This window comes from Pelodiscus sinensis, chromosome 1, assembly GCF_052426305.1.
Source record: "Pelodiscus sinensis isolate ZL-2025 chromosome 1, ASM5242630v1, whole genome shotgun sequence".
Taxonomy (NCBI): Eukaryota; Metazoa; Chordata; order Testudines; family Trionychidae; genus Pelodiscus; species Pelodiscus sinensis.
The window spans coordinates 204870200-204884663 of record NC_143052.1 but is presented as its reverse complement, the minus strand read 5'-3'; the positions used below and the strand labels follow the sequence as shown (position 1 = coordinate 204884663).

The 14464-nt window shown below is 41.3% G+C and overlaps 1 protein-coding gene across 12 annotated transcripts in view; it reads right to left on the bottom strand.

Moving 5' to 3' along the window:
* DMD (dystrophin) overlaps positions 1-14464 on the bottom strand; it is a 2135104-nt gene that overhangs the window by 1097997 nt on the left and 1022643 nt on the right. The gene's annotated exons all lie outside the window — the stretch shown is intronic.

The window sequence follows — 14464 nt, the reverse complement described above, 5'->3', positions numbered from 1 at the left end:
TTAGCCAAAGCAGTCAAATCATGCATTAAACATCCTCATGAAACACCGATGGTGCAGGAGACCTTCCTGGCACAAGAAAGTGCCAATTTGTGAGCTGAGTCAGTTAAGTCCTGAATAGCAGGAAGTTAAAAGCAGAACTATTTATCCACTTCCTCTCAGCTCTTCTACCCCAACAACAGATCTTTGTCAGGAAAGAAACTGGGATCTAAAATGGAACAGGTACTAGTTTGTGTAATACAAAAATCACTCTCTATATTGGCTTCTCATAAACGGTCATCTCAAATTCAAGTTGTTCAATGGTTTGTGCCAAGGTCACCTAAATCTTCACAATGAAGAGCACAGCTGACAGGTCTGTTCCACAGACACAATCCAGCACAAGAGTAAATTTCATCTTGCAGAGTTTTTCAGAGATCAGGCAAAGGGAGTGGAATAAACTCCTACTTAACCTAGAAACGACCACGAACTTCACCATCTGCCCCTCCGAGTGCAAGGCACAATTTTTTTTATGCACCAACATGAACATATAGCCCAGCGTACATATAAAATATACTTAAAATCATGCACAATTTCCCCTGGGAAGAGGAAAAGGAAAGAAAGACTCTTGCATACCAGGTAATAGTCACATTGCTTTGTAGCACTATTGGAAGATATTATGGTGACTGAAGCAATGTACCTATATCATCAAGATGGTTCAGTTGGGAATGAAATAAGTTCATGGAGGCAGAATCGTTGTCTGGTGCTATATCAGAGCAAGACAGAGCTGATAGACACAGAAAGTATTTAAAAGAATTTGCAGCTATGATACAGTCTCCTTTGATTACATGCACACACTCACAACACTCAATTTAGTCTCTATTCTTATAGCATTCATTGATGGTGAGATCTCTCATAGCAGCCCCCACAAGCAATGCTTTCTACCATCTTCAGGTGGCTAGACTATTGTGGTGGACAAAGACATGGCCTCAGTTATTAACTTTGTCACCGCTTGGCCCGACTACAACAATGCAATATACATAGACATGAAGCCTTAATACTCAGGGTATGTCTACACTACCACCCTAGTTCGAACTAGGGTGGTTAATGTAGGCAACCGGAGTTGCAAATGAAGCCCGGGATTTGAATTTCCCGGGCTTCATTTGCATGTTGCCGGGCGCTGCCATTTTTAAATGTCCGCTAGTTTGGACTCTGTGCCCGCGGCTACACGCGGCACGAACTAGGTAGTTCGGATTAGGCTTCCTATGCTGAATTACCGGTACACCTTGTTCCATGAGGAGTAACGGTAGTTCGGAATAGGAAGCCTAATCCGAACTACCTAGTTCATGCCGCGTGTAGCCGCGGGCACGGAGTCCGAACTAGCGGACATTTAAAAATGGCGGCTCCCGGCAACATGCAAATGAAGCCCGGGAAATTCAAATCCCGGGCTTCATTTGCAACTCCGGTTGCCTACATTAACCACCTTAGTTCGAACTAGGGTGGTAATGTAGACATACCCTCAGGAAGCTCCAGCTGATGCTAGTGCTGCAGTGCATCTCCTCAGCAACACAAGCTACCATGAGCACCTCAAATCAGTGTCCTGTCTACACTGTCTTAGAATTTTAAGCTAAGTTCAACATCTTTTGCCTTATTGTCAAAGTGGGCCCAGGATATTTAAAAGACCATCTAAAACTCCATGACAGAGACTCGACTCAACAACTGCACTTCCATGGCTCAGTGGCACCCTCTACACTAAGTCCAGGTTTAAACTTAAAATTTAGTTTCACCTAGATACCTCCCCCAGGGATGTGAAAAATTCACACATCTGGTGAAGCAATTCAGCTGACCTAACTTCCAGCGTAGACACTGCTCACTATATTGATAGAGAAGTAGTTTAACTACAGTGATGGAAAAAACCCTTCCACTGTTGTAGAAAGTATCATAGTAGCACCTGTAGCCTTACAATAAATCTCATTTGTGCAGAAGACAGACCTTTCTCTACGGACAGCCTGAGAATGCGGAATGAAATCTCCCAGGAACTAAGGACCATCAAAAACGTTATCATCTTCTGCTCCAAGTGCAAGACATTTCTTTGACTTGCCTTCTCTAACAATCACATAGCAATAGGTATGTTTATATTTAAACAAAAAATGACACTCTACTATACATATGACTTCCCCTGGGAAAAGGATGAGAGAACAAACAATATGCAAGAGCTGTGTAATCACATCACATAATGCATGACAGTCACAGCTAACATAGCAATGAGCAAAGTATAACAACTTTCATAGAAGGGAATAAGAATCCGAACAACGCATAACAGAACTCTGATTACTGATTAAACCTGATGAATTTTTAGATGATATTGAGAATTTTGGGGAGCAGGAAAAGAGAATTGTGCACCAGCAGCTCATATATTGCCAAATGCTGCAAGGAGTTCAGCTACTGCAGGTTACAGTACCAATTTAATGTATAAGATTTAGTACAAAGACTTGTGTTTTCTGATTACAAGTTTTTCTTTTTGTTCATTTCCCCTCTAAAGAACTTAAGTAATTTTAATATGAGGAACAGATCCCACACCCCAGCTCTTTTCTGTTCATCTTTATCTCACTTTGCTCATTTCCCATCTTCTTCAATCCTTTCATTCAGAAATCAATCCACTGTAGGTGTCACAAACACATTTGCAATTTAATTGCCTATTATGGTAACTTATTTTATGTTTGTTACCCTCTGCATACAATAGTTCTGCTCAGATTCACCATTTATTCTTAGTTTCATTGTAATTAACTTTTATTGAATTTTTCAGAAAAATCAAAGCCACTTAGTGTTGTTATACAACACGGAACATGCCAGATTTGGAACAGTCATTAGATAACGGATAGAATGTTTGTCTCTAAAAGTGTTCTATTATCTTTCCAAATCCCTTCTGTAATACTTGAAAAATTCTCATCTTAGAAGCTCTTCACATTTTCACGTTAGTGTTTATTTACAATTAACTCTAATTGCTGTAAGAAGTGACAATGGGCAATGAAGAAGTCTATTATTAAGAAAAATAAACAAAACTGTCAAGAAGCTGTGACAGACCAACACTGTAAAAACTGCTTTCTATTTGGCCTGAAGAGGGGAAGTGAATATACAAATAATTTTCTTCTTTTACCAAAATGCAGGTTTTCAATACCTTTCCAGGTTTTGCAAAAAAATGTGTGAGCCATGTGAATTATACAGATAGAGTTATTTTATATTGTACAAAACAAATTCAACCTAAATAAATGACTGATATGGGAATATGACAGTTTCTACTTGGCTGATTTTTTTACCTTGTCCCTAATTGTCATGAATGCACAGGAAATAAGACACAGAGTGGCATGACACTCTCCTTTGTGAACCTAGTGGGGTTCATTTTTTAAAAACATTCATTATTGGTTCCAGTTCTATCAAATATCCACATTCCCTTATGCTATGCTAACTTTGAGAGAGAGAGAGAAAGAGAAAGAGAGAGAGAGAGAGAGATTTTCTCTATAATTTTGTGAAGTTGGATACATGTTACAATATCAACAAAAAGTGTTCTTGTGAAAACAGAAATTTTACTACATTAGCCGTAAGATGTGTGTGCCATGCTCTTAGGGCTAGTTATACCTCTGACCCCTCTTGTCTCTCTCAGTGCATCTTGCTCTAGTTTGAATCCGCATGTCCTGAGGGTGTAATTATGAACTCTTCTTTTCTCCAGCTAGGAATTATGCTACTGTACCCTGTGTACCCACTGTTTAGACACCTGTGGCTCTTTCTTTTGGGAGGCTGTGATGCCCAGTGATCATACTGTCTGCTTAAAACCAAATTATGAGTTATTTTAACAGTAGGGCACAGCATTGCAGATTTTCATTAATTATTTCAATTACTGAGTAGAGAACATACCTATAAAACTGGTCAATGACACCAACCTGGTAGGGAGTAGCAAATACTTTGGAGAACTTTAACAAACCATAGAAATAGTCTAATTCAGCGAGATGAAATTAATAAAGACAAGTGCAAAGTACTTAACTTAAGCTTCGTCTACACTACAAGATTTTTGCTCAATAACATCAGTTTCTGCACAAAAATCCATGAAGTGTCCACACCTCAAGCGTGTTCTTGCTCAAGTAAATTGGCAGAAGAGAGGGCTTTTGTCAGTAGAGTTATTCCTCTTCTTGCACAAAAAAGCAAGTGTAGATGCTCCGCTGCACAAGGGTTTCTTCTGCAAGAAACTCCATCCAGAAAAGCACAGGTGCTTTGATAGCCATTCTGTGAAATTTCGCAAGAGTGTCCGTGCAGCGTGGATGCCCTCTTACACAAGGGAACATGGCTTTTGCGATGCACTTTGAGGTGTGGTCGTGTTTTTGAAGAAAAAGTTTTTGCACAAAATCTTTTGCACAAAATGCTTTTTTCGCAAAAACCCTGCAGTGTAGATGAAGCCTTAGGTAGGAAAAACCAGATCCATGAAATAGGGATATAACTGGCTATGTGGCAATACTAGTGAAAAGGATTTGGGGGTAATACTGTACCAGAAACTGAATATGAGTCATCAAAGTGATGCAGCTATTTAAAAAAAAGGCTAATATGATTCTGGAGTGTAGACGTATAGTATGCAAGACCTAAGAGGTAATTATCCTGCTTTATTTAGCACTTGTGAGGCCCTATCAAGTAGTGTTCAGTGCTAGGTACAAATATTTAGGAAAGATGTTGATAAACAGTAAAAAGTGCAGAGGAGAACAACAAAAAATTATACAAGATTTAGAAAACATAACCTTAGAGAATAGGTTGAAAAATCTGGGCACATTTAGTCTTGAGAAAAGACGACAGAGGGGCAACCTGATACAGTCTTCAGATATGTTAAAGGCTGTTATAAATAGGATGATGATCAACTGTTCTCCATATCTAAAGGTAGTAAAAGAACTAATGGTGTTAACCTTCAGCAAGGGAGATCTAAATTAGGGTACGTCTAGACTACAGGCTTTTGTCGACAGAAGTTTTGTCGACAGATACTGTCGACAAAGCTTCTGTCGACAAAGAGCGTCTAGACTACATTCAGTTCTGTCGACAAAGCAATCTGCTTTGTTGACAAAACCCTGTAGTCTAGACACAACCCTAGATGCAATAACACCTTCTGTCAGCAAAACTTTGTCGACAAAAGGTGTTATGCCTCGTAAAATGAGGTTTACCAGCATCGACAAAACTGCTGAGTTCTGTCGACGTTATGTCGACAGAACTCAGCGGTAGTGTAGACGCAGGTATAGTTTTGTCGACAAAACTCTGTAGTCTAGACACACCCTTAGATATTAGGAAAAACTTTCTATGAGTAAGTGTGATTAAGCTCTGGAATAGACTTTCAAGGAAGGTTGTGGCATCTCATCCTGGAAAGCTTCTAAAAATAAGTGGGACACCTGTCAGGGATGGACTACGTTTACTTGGTCCTGCCAGAGCACAGGGGGCTGGACTTGACTTCTCAAAATCCATTCTAGCCCTACATTTCTATGGTTCTATAGGACTTAATCAGATGCCTATTTCATAATGTTACTCTCTCTCAGTAGAGACTTATTTTGCACATGAAGGCTACAAATTAGATGAATACTTATCTAATCAAACTGAAACCTAATAAAGAGATGCCATGACGTGTACGTGTGTGTGTGTGTGTGTGTGTGTGTGTGTGTGTGTGTGTGTGTGAGAGAGAGAGAGAGAGAGAGAGAGAGAGAGAGAGAGAGAGAGAGAGAGAACGTGTGAGAAAGAGAGAATTAATGACAGACGCTTGTATTATACTATTTTTTTCTGATTTTGTGCAATAAAAGGGGATGAGGGAAGAAAAGTAATACAAATTTAAATAAAAAATATGCTCCCAACTAGTCTTCTGCTTAATTGAAGGACACAGATATATTGTCAAAACTGCTAACAAAATATTTTCCTTTTCTCTGCCATATTCTTTATAAAATAAATAAGTATAAAAACTAAACTGCTGTAGAGATTAAATAAAATCACAAAACACCTATGGATATTAAATATGGAGGCCCTTAAATCTCCTTTTCACTCCAGCCAACAACAAATTGAGCAAAATTAAATTAGCTTCTAGAACTACATTGTGATTTTGGACATGCATCTAAAGCTACAATGTGACATTTCTGATCTCCCTTACAGTGGTATGAAAGGGTATGTCTACACTAGCCCCCTAGTTCAAACAAGGGAGGCTAATGTAGGCATTCGAACTTGCAAATGAAGCCTGGGATTTAAATATCCCGGGCTTTATTTGCATGTTACCGTCCGGTCGCCATTTTTAAATGCCACCAGTCCGGACTAACTGCCCGTGGCTAAACGTGGTAGTTAAATGGTCATTCGAACTAAGTCCTTAGTCCTCATTCCAGGAGGTGTTACAGGTAAATCGAACTACGAACTTAGTTTGAATGACCGTTTAACTGCCGCGTGTAGCCGCGGGCAGTTAGTCTGGACTAGTGGCATTTAAAAATGGCGACCAGACAGGAACATGCAAGTAAAGCCCAGGATATTTAAATCCCGGGCTTCATTTGCAAGTTCAAATGCCTACATTAGCCTCCCTAGTTCGAACTAGGGGGCTAGTGTAGACATACCCAAATAGAGCTGAGAAATTTCATTTTTTCTGGTGGTGTGAAAATAAGGTTAGAACAATACATCGCCACCTATTGTGAGGTTAACATTTTTGCATATGTTTATGGGTATAATAAAGAACTTAATTTTGTGATTACACTAAGTGGTGAAAGTAAGGCAGTGCGCCCCAGTGCACTGCTCTAGTAAGAGCCAGTTGGAGATTTCTATTACAGTAGAAGGCATGGTGTGCTTATAGTCAAGCTCCTGGGGCTCTCCTGCAGTCTGTTGTGCTAAGCAGCAGGTACATGAAAGGGGCTGGCTGGGGATGTGGCAGCAACCCACACCAGTCTGGGACTGCCCAGCCCTCACTCACCCCTGAGGATGCCATAGGGGAGGGGGCTGAAACTGACCCCACCTTCCTACCAATGCTGCTTGTTGCTTGCTCTTCCCCTTCTCTCAGGGAACAAGAGCAAAGTGCACAGGGGCATAGAGGATTGACTCACCCATGCTGTGTGCTTTCCTCTTCCTGACAGTGGTGGAAGGAGAACAGTCAGCAACAAACAGTATTTTGTAGGAATGGGGGAGGGACTTCATCTCCCTCCGGCCCTCCCAATGGGGGCAGTGCACATGAGTACTATCGAACAAAATGAGGTTGTTACCGGCACAGTAACAGGAGATTCACCTAATATTGGCCACCACTCAGATACTAAGCCTGCTACACACAAACTACGGCAGACTGGAACAATATTACAATTTTGCCTTTGCCCTGAAGATGTCTTCTGAGTTATTATCTTAATTTACCTGTCTATGAGACCTGAAGACAACTGTTTCTGCCACCAGATGGCTAACAATCCCTAGGGCAAGAAGACACCCTTGTGCACCTCTGCTGACACAATCCACAAAATTCAGGGTTGAAATGCACTCCCTCCTGTACCTTATCCCAGAGTAAGCATTCATACCCCCTGCTGCATTCTGAATCCCATCCTGCCCCACATCCCTCTTCCCCCAGCCCTGACCTACCTCCCAGAGCCAAGACCTCCTCCTGTACACATGACCTACCACGACCCCTCTCCCAGAGCCAGCACCTCAACCCCAGCCCAGTGGAGCTAAGGCAAGAGAAGAGCTCCTGGATATGGCCAATGAGACAGGTTTTCAGTATCTATTCCTCTAATGGCACCTGAGATCTAGGCCATCCTCATGTCCTGAATTTATAGGGATAGACTAAATATTCAGGACTTTGTCTTATATAGGCACCTATCACCCCATCCCTAGCCTGATTTCACAGGCTTGCTATCTGTTGACCCTACTATGATCCCATCTCTCAGTAACAACAGACATAGGTCCCAACTTCAGCTCACAATAATTAATGCAAAGTCGGTCATCATGAAATATCAATTGTTCATAGTGCAGTTATATAACCCATGAAGCAATCCAGATATGTACATAGCAGTCTTCAATACCCTGATCAGACGATGCTGCTGACTTGTTTGCTGGACTTCAATGGGGGCAGGATACTCTTACCTTAAAATGGTTTGCCTCATTCCTTTTTGAGAGATCCTAAAGTATTTTTAGGCCATTTGCTTTCTTTCACCTCCAGAGCTCTCAGCTTTGAAATCCCTGGGATATCAGACCTGCCACAATATTATTCAGCATGCGTGAAGTCACTGGGTGATGCTTTGTGGCTACACTGTTTAATCTATATGCCAATATTCTATTTTATATCGCCTGTTCATCCAATCCAGTCAGAACTTTTTTCCTGCTCTTCTCCACTTTGCCAAAGACACAGACCAGGAAAAAAGCCACCTGGCTTTAATTCAACCCACTTAAGACAGACATGATGCTTGTTGGCAGGGGAAAGCATTCGAGGAACTGGCAAAGGCTATGGATGCTCCCTCAGGTAAGAAAGTGCATCTGCCTAGCTATTCTCAAAGTGGCTTGCAATCTCAGGGTGCAGTTTCAAGTTGACTGCTGCTTCTGAATTCAAAGAGAGCAGAAACAGCCAGAAAAATTTATTTCATCTTCTGATAGCCAAGAAACTGCATAATTTCCTTTGAGATGCATTCAGATTTCATCGTGATGATCCATTGCTTTGTCGCTTTGACAGCTACATGCTCTACCCTTCAAAGCCACTTAAAACCTTCTGCCCCCGTCTTCTGAAAAGGGTAGATTAGAGAGAGAGAGAACCCATTACATCTGTGCCCCAAATTCTATATTGGCTGTCAGTTCACTACCATGTCCTTGTTACTACATACTAGGTACAAGCTATATAAAAGAACATTAAAGTTGCAAAGTCAAGCAGTCAAGAATTAAGAAATGCAAGAATATGGCTACCTGTTTAATTATAATTTGGTCCCCTTGTGCATATATTTGATACAGTTTTCAGTTACACAACCTCAAATTTTTTTACAGGACCCCTGCCTCATTCAGTGTATAGAATGGATATTGTTCACTTAAGGTGTATCTACACTGCAGGGCTACGTCTAGACTGGCCCCTTCTCCGGAGGAGGCATGCAAAGCAGGCAAGTCAGAATAGGGAAATCCGTGGGAGATTTAAATATCCCCTGCGGGATTTAAATAAACATGGCCGCCGCTTTTTTTCCGGCTTGGGGAAAAGCCGGAAAAGAGCGTCTAGACTGGCACGATCCTCCGGAATAAAGCCCTTTTCCGGAGGATCTCTTATTCCGGAATAAGAGATCCTCCGAAAAAGGGCTTTATTCCGGAGGATCGCGCCAGTCTAGACGCTCTTTTCCGGCTTTTCCCCAAGCCGGAAAAAAAGCGGCAGCCATGTTTATTTAAATCCCCGCGGATTTCCCTTTTCTGACTTGTCTGCTTTGCATGCCTCTTCCGGAGAAGGGGCCAGTCTAGACGTAGCCCAGGGCTTAACTCGAAATAAGCTACACAAATTGAGCTACGTCAATTGCGCAGCTTAATTTGAAATAGTTTATTTAGAAATTAGGAGCCTCTACACAGCACTTATTTTGAAATAGAGCACTCTTCCTTTGACTTCCCTTACTCATTCAATGAGGGTTGCAGGAGTCAGATTAAGAAGTCCTCCAGCTTGACAGTATTTCAATGACATTTTGAAATAACTGCCTGCTGTGTAGATGTGAACTAAGTTATTTTGAAATAACTTTAGTTATTTCAAAATAGTGTTGCTGTGTAGACGTACCCTTTGGGTACATCTACACAGCAGGGTAAAAGTCAAATTAAGATATGCAACTTCAGCTATGTGTAGCTGAAGTCGAAATAGCTTAATTTGTCTTTTGGTGCTATCTACAGAGCAGGAAGTGGAAGGAAGAACACTCTTCCTTTGACTTCCCTTGTTCCTCATGAAATGAAGGTTACAGGATTTGGAATAAGTTGTCCTACATTTCAACATTATTTTGAAATAATGGCTTGCTGTGTAGATGTACATTTTGTTATTTTGAAATAACATTAATTATTCCGAAATAATGCTGCTGTGTAGACTTACCCTCTCTGAGTAGCTATTCAATATTTTGTTTTCTGCTTATTTCTTAACGTATAATCCCAAGCCTTTGTTATCATGCATTATTCAAATCCTTCTCTGAAGACACTTCCTTTTAGGCTTTTCTATGGTGCGATCATTATCAAATTGTGAAAGCCAAAACCGTAGCAGGATGAAAAAAAATAGGGTAAAGTCATCCATTGATGACTGATGGCCAAGGTGGTCAGGAATGCACTCCCCTGCTCTGAATGTTCCTAAATCTATAACTGCCAGAAGCTGGATAACAGGGATGGATCACCCAAGAGTTGCCCTTTTTTGTTCATTCCCTCTGAAGCATCTGGTACCTGCCACTGTCAGGACACTGGGCTAGATGGACCATTGTTCTGACCCAGCATACCTGTTTTTATGTTACTTCCCCAATCCTCTCCTTGTCCTCTCTGCATGTTGACTGAGAAGACTTTTTCCTGCACATTTTCTGGGTGCAAGAACAGGATGACAGAAACCACCCAAGACACAGGCACACTGCTCTCAGTTGCAGGATCTGACCCAGAACAGCCAGAAACAGGCTTTACAAGGCAAGTCTGGCTGTGACCCTGGGCTGGAGAAAGCGCACACAGTTACTCTGCCGGGAATGTGCGCGTGCACTGTTGTCACACATATGAGAGCAGTGAGATGCTTGAGAATGCTCCATAAGGATAGAATCATGGCAGCTTCTGGCTAAATTTTTCCAAAAATGTTCTGGACATCCAACACTCCAGTCATCTGAAGAAGCGGGCTGTGCCCACGAAAGCTCATGATACATTCTACATGTTTTGTTAGTCTTTAAAGTGCTACCAGACTATTTATTGTTTTTAAAGTTTTTCCTGTTACACACTAATTTGGCTACCCCTCTGAAGTATCTTTAGGCTGACAGCTTGCATGGAAAATTTCAGTCTGAATAGTTAACATTTGGAAAAGTTTTAAGCAACTGTAAACAGGGACTTCAGACTCCATCTCATTTATCTAGCTCCCTTTAAATTGCCATCTCTATCCAAAGCATGCTCTGTAGGTGTGGCTAGGAAAGGTCAGTTGGGCCCAGAGTTGCTCCTTAACCTCTTCAGGTCTAATGTGCGGTATATACACTCTGTCACACGACCTATGTACGGTGCTTTAAGATTAAAATGTGGTGTTTAACTACCAGCTACATTTTTCAGATGTGGTAACTAGGAAACACAGTTGTAGTGACTTGGCTATGAGGCATTTTGGGACAGTGGCTAACTGCAGAACCAAGAGAACTAAGTTATTCTCTTGGCTGAATGCTTCATTTGGATTTTAAGAGCACTAGAAGTGAGCATAGGGCTGTGCTGTACAGATATTTTTGACTAAATGCAGATCTTCTCAGGTGTCCCTGAAATGAGACAGAGCTCAGTAAGAGCCCTTATTAGCCCCAACACTACAAACAGATTGCTAGTATGGACTCAATCTATGCAGAGTTTCCTTGACATCTACATCTTAGGTTAGGGTTATGCTACAGATCTTGCAGCACTGCAGCTGCCCAAATGCACAAAAGCGGCTGCTCATTAATTATGCAAAAGAAACGCGGCAATATTCCATGCCACACTTCATTTGCATAAGCTTTTCCGGAAGGAGGCTACAGTGTAGCCAGAGCCCTAGTGTGGTTCACTGTCCCATGCAGTGGTACCTAGACCACAGTAACAGATAAGAACAAGAGACCTCTGCAACATACTGGCTTTTAGCTCAAAGGGTAGAGGCTCCTATACTAAGCTTTTAGAGGTCCCAGGTTCAAATCCACTTGGTGACGGTTACACAAGCACCTGTGCTTAGTGAGCATTTTTCTTATTTTGTGTGAAAAAAAATACAAGCCATACTTCAGAAAGGGAAAAAAAATCACTTCTACCTACTAGAATGATGTTAGTCTCCACTTGCAGAAGTGAAAATATCTATTTCACAAAAATTCCATGACTTTCTAAAATTCAGGAACATGAGTTACTCAAAGCATGCCCCAATTCCCCCTCCTGGTATTCCTGCCAGAGAGCTGGGGTCGGGATACTTCTATGCCTCAATCCCAATCCTCAGCAGGAGTGCCTATGGGCTGATGGAGGAGGGCAAGCTCCGGGATCCCAACCCCACTCCTTAGCAGGAGTACTGGGCAGGTGGGAGGAGCAGATCAGGATATGGGGATGCCCACTATCAGGGCTGTTCCCCACTCTGGCACGCTGAGTGCAGAAGATGGTGGCCTGCAAAGAGCTCAGAAGGCACTGGTTACCAAAACACTTCCCCCCTCCTCCCACCCTCGAATTACAATACACAGATTCTGGGGAATCGCTGTCACCATCAAGTGATTTTTAATCCCTAGAACAGGGAGTGAACAGTTGAACCCACCCCCACAGGTACCCCAAGAACTTTTGTCCCAAAAGAGCTTGAAAAAAAGAAAAGAAAAAAAACAAGCTGCAGTCTCTGGTAGATGACCCCTCAGTCAGAGGCATGCAGATACACACAGACAGACCTTCCAGGGCACAGGAATCAAATCATCACCTTAAAAAAAGTGATTTTTGTTATAAAACATACAATTAACTTAATAAAGTATACTTGTTGCTACATGTTACAGAGCAACTAAGGAAAACAAATTAAAAACGTCTCTGGACACAATGAGAGATGGGAATGGAGGAAGAGAGGCATACATTCACACAGAGCAGTTCAAACCAAACCACTAAAAAAAGAAAAATACCCTGCTTGCTACTAGATCCACTTTTTCTTTTACTTACTTCCAATTTTCTCTTCGTTCAGTCCCCTCCCATACCCCAAGTTCCCGGTTATCCTGCCTAGGACACTCTTGGTTTTTCTCTCCCACACGAAGAAAGCAGGCAGGGAATCTATAGCCAATTCATATTTCAACACCATCGTAACTGGTTCTCCCGGGCCCCTGGCCAACGCCTTTTCTATCTACCTGAGTTTAATCCCTTAGTCACAGGTGCTGGTCAGCACTACTCCTGTCCATTACACCCACTTTTCCAGGGCCCATTGGCATGGGCCCCATTGGCCCAGTTACTAATCTACCACTGTATATGAGATGCAGAGGGACACTCAAAAAGGTAGTGAAAATTCATTTTACTAGTGTGAGATGTAAGAATTTGAAGCTGAGCTTTGGGGGGAAAAATTACTCTCTAACCAAGCTGCCTTCATTGTCCATTCCACACTTATATCTCATCTTCACTGCATCAAGTGGCATTGTGACAAACAGAAGAATAGTAGTTAGTGCACCTAGTGCTGAGTATCTTTTAAAAACAAAGCAAAACAAACTCCAAAACAAATAAAACACACACCCTGTACATCTTCCCAGATTATATACCTGTTTCTCTAATTTACACGTTAGCGAATAAGGCCAAACACCAATGGCATACAAAGGATAAGTGAATTATTCTTTCCAAAACTTTCCCTGGTTTCCCTTCTTGATCTATCCTCCAAACCAACAAAAGTTGGTTACTAGATATCTATTTAGATGTACACCTCTGCATGATCTACACTATGCCTGCCACTGTCAATTCATTTTTAATAAACATGAGATACCAGTCAGTTTGCTTAGGTTTGCCAGGTAGTAGGTCAAATTAAAGAGTCAGTCTGCAGTCCAGTAAAGCATTTTTTCTCCTTCTCACTGGTTCTATGGGTTCACCCCCTGAACCCATTTGCGTAATAGTAATGGTTCTAAATTATAAATAAGGTTTGTGCTACATTAATTCTCCTCCATCCCCCGCAATAAATATTTTGGGAACACTTTATGCGCTTCTTCCGAAACTACACTATGCTGATGACTACCTGATGGGACACTGTATTGTCATATCTAACAGTGAAAACAGAAGGAAAGTGACATTACAGCAAACTTCATACTCCTTGATCTGGGGTAGATGGGAACATATGCAGTAATTTATCAAAAAGAATGTCTAAAGATTAGGGCTAAACAGTATTTGGACAGTATCACCTGTGTATAAATCCATGACATAAATGTCAAACACTCACATGAATTGCTCACATGGCTTCATTGGGACCAATCACACATATGGATTTTCAAAACTTGAATCATAGTCTTCAAATCAAACAGTCTCAGAAGAATCACTAAGTGCTAATCTATGGTAACACAATAAAAGATTTTGAACTCTGAAGCTACAAGCTTTTAATTAAGGTAAACTTAACTGCTAACTTTAAAGTACAACTGTTACTCAGTACTTTGATTCTTCCCAAGTGGCAGGGACATTTGGGCATAATTTGATACATCTTCAGTGACATCTGGTACCTCATTTAACTGTACATGTTAAGAAAGAGTTACAGGAATCTAGACATTTTAGTAAAGAATGCTAAAATCTTTCAACTTATATTTGTATATGCGATATAAAATGAATTTCTGGATTGCTAGACATATGCTATATTACTAGGACAAACCATATT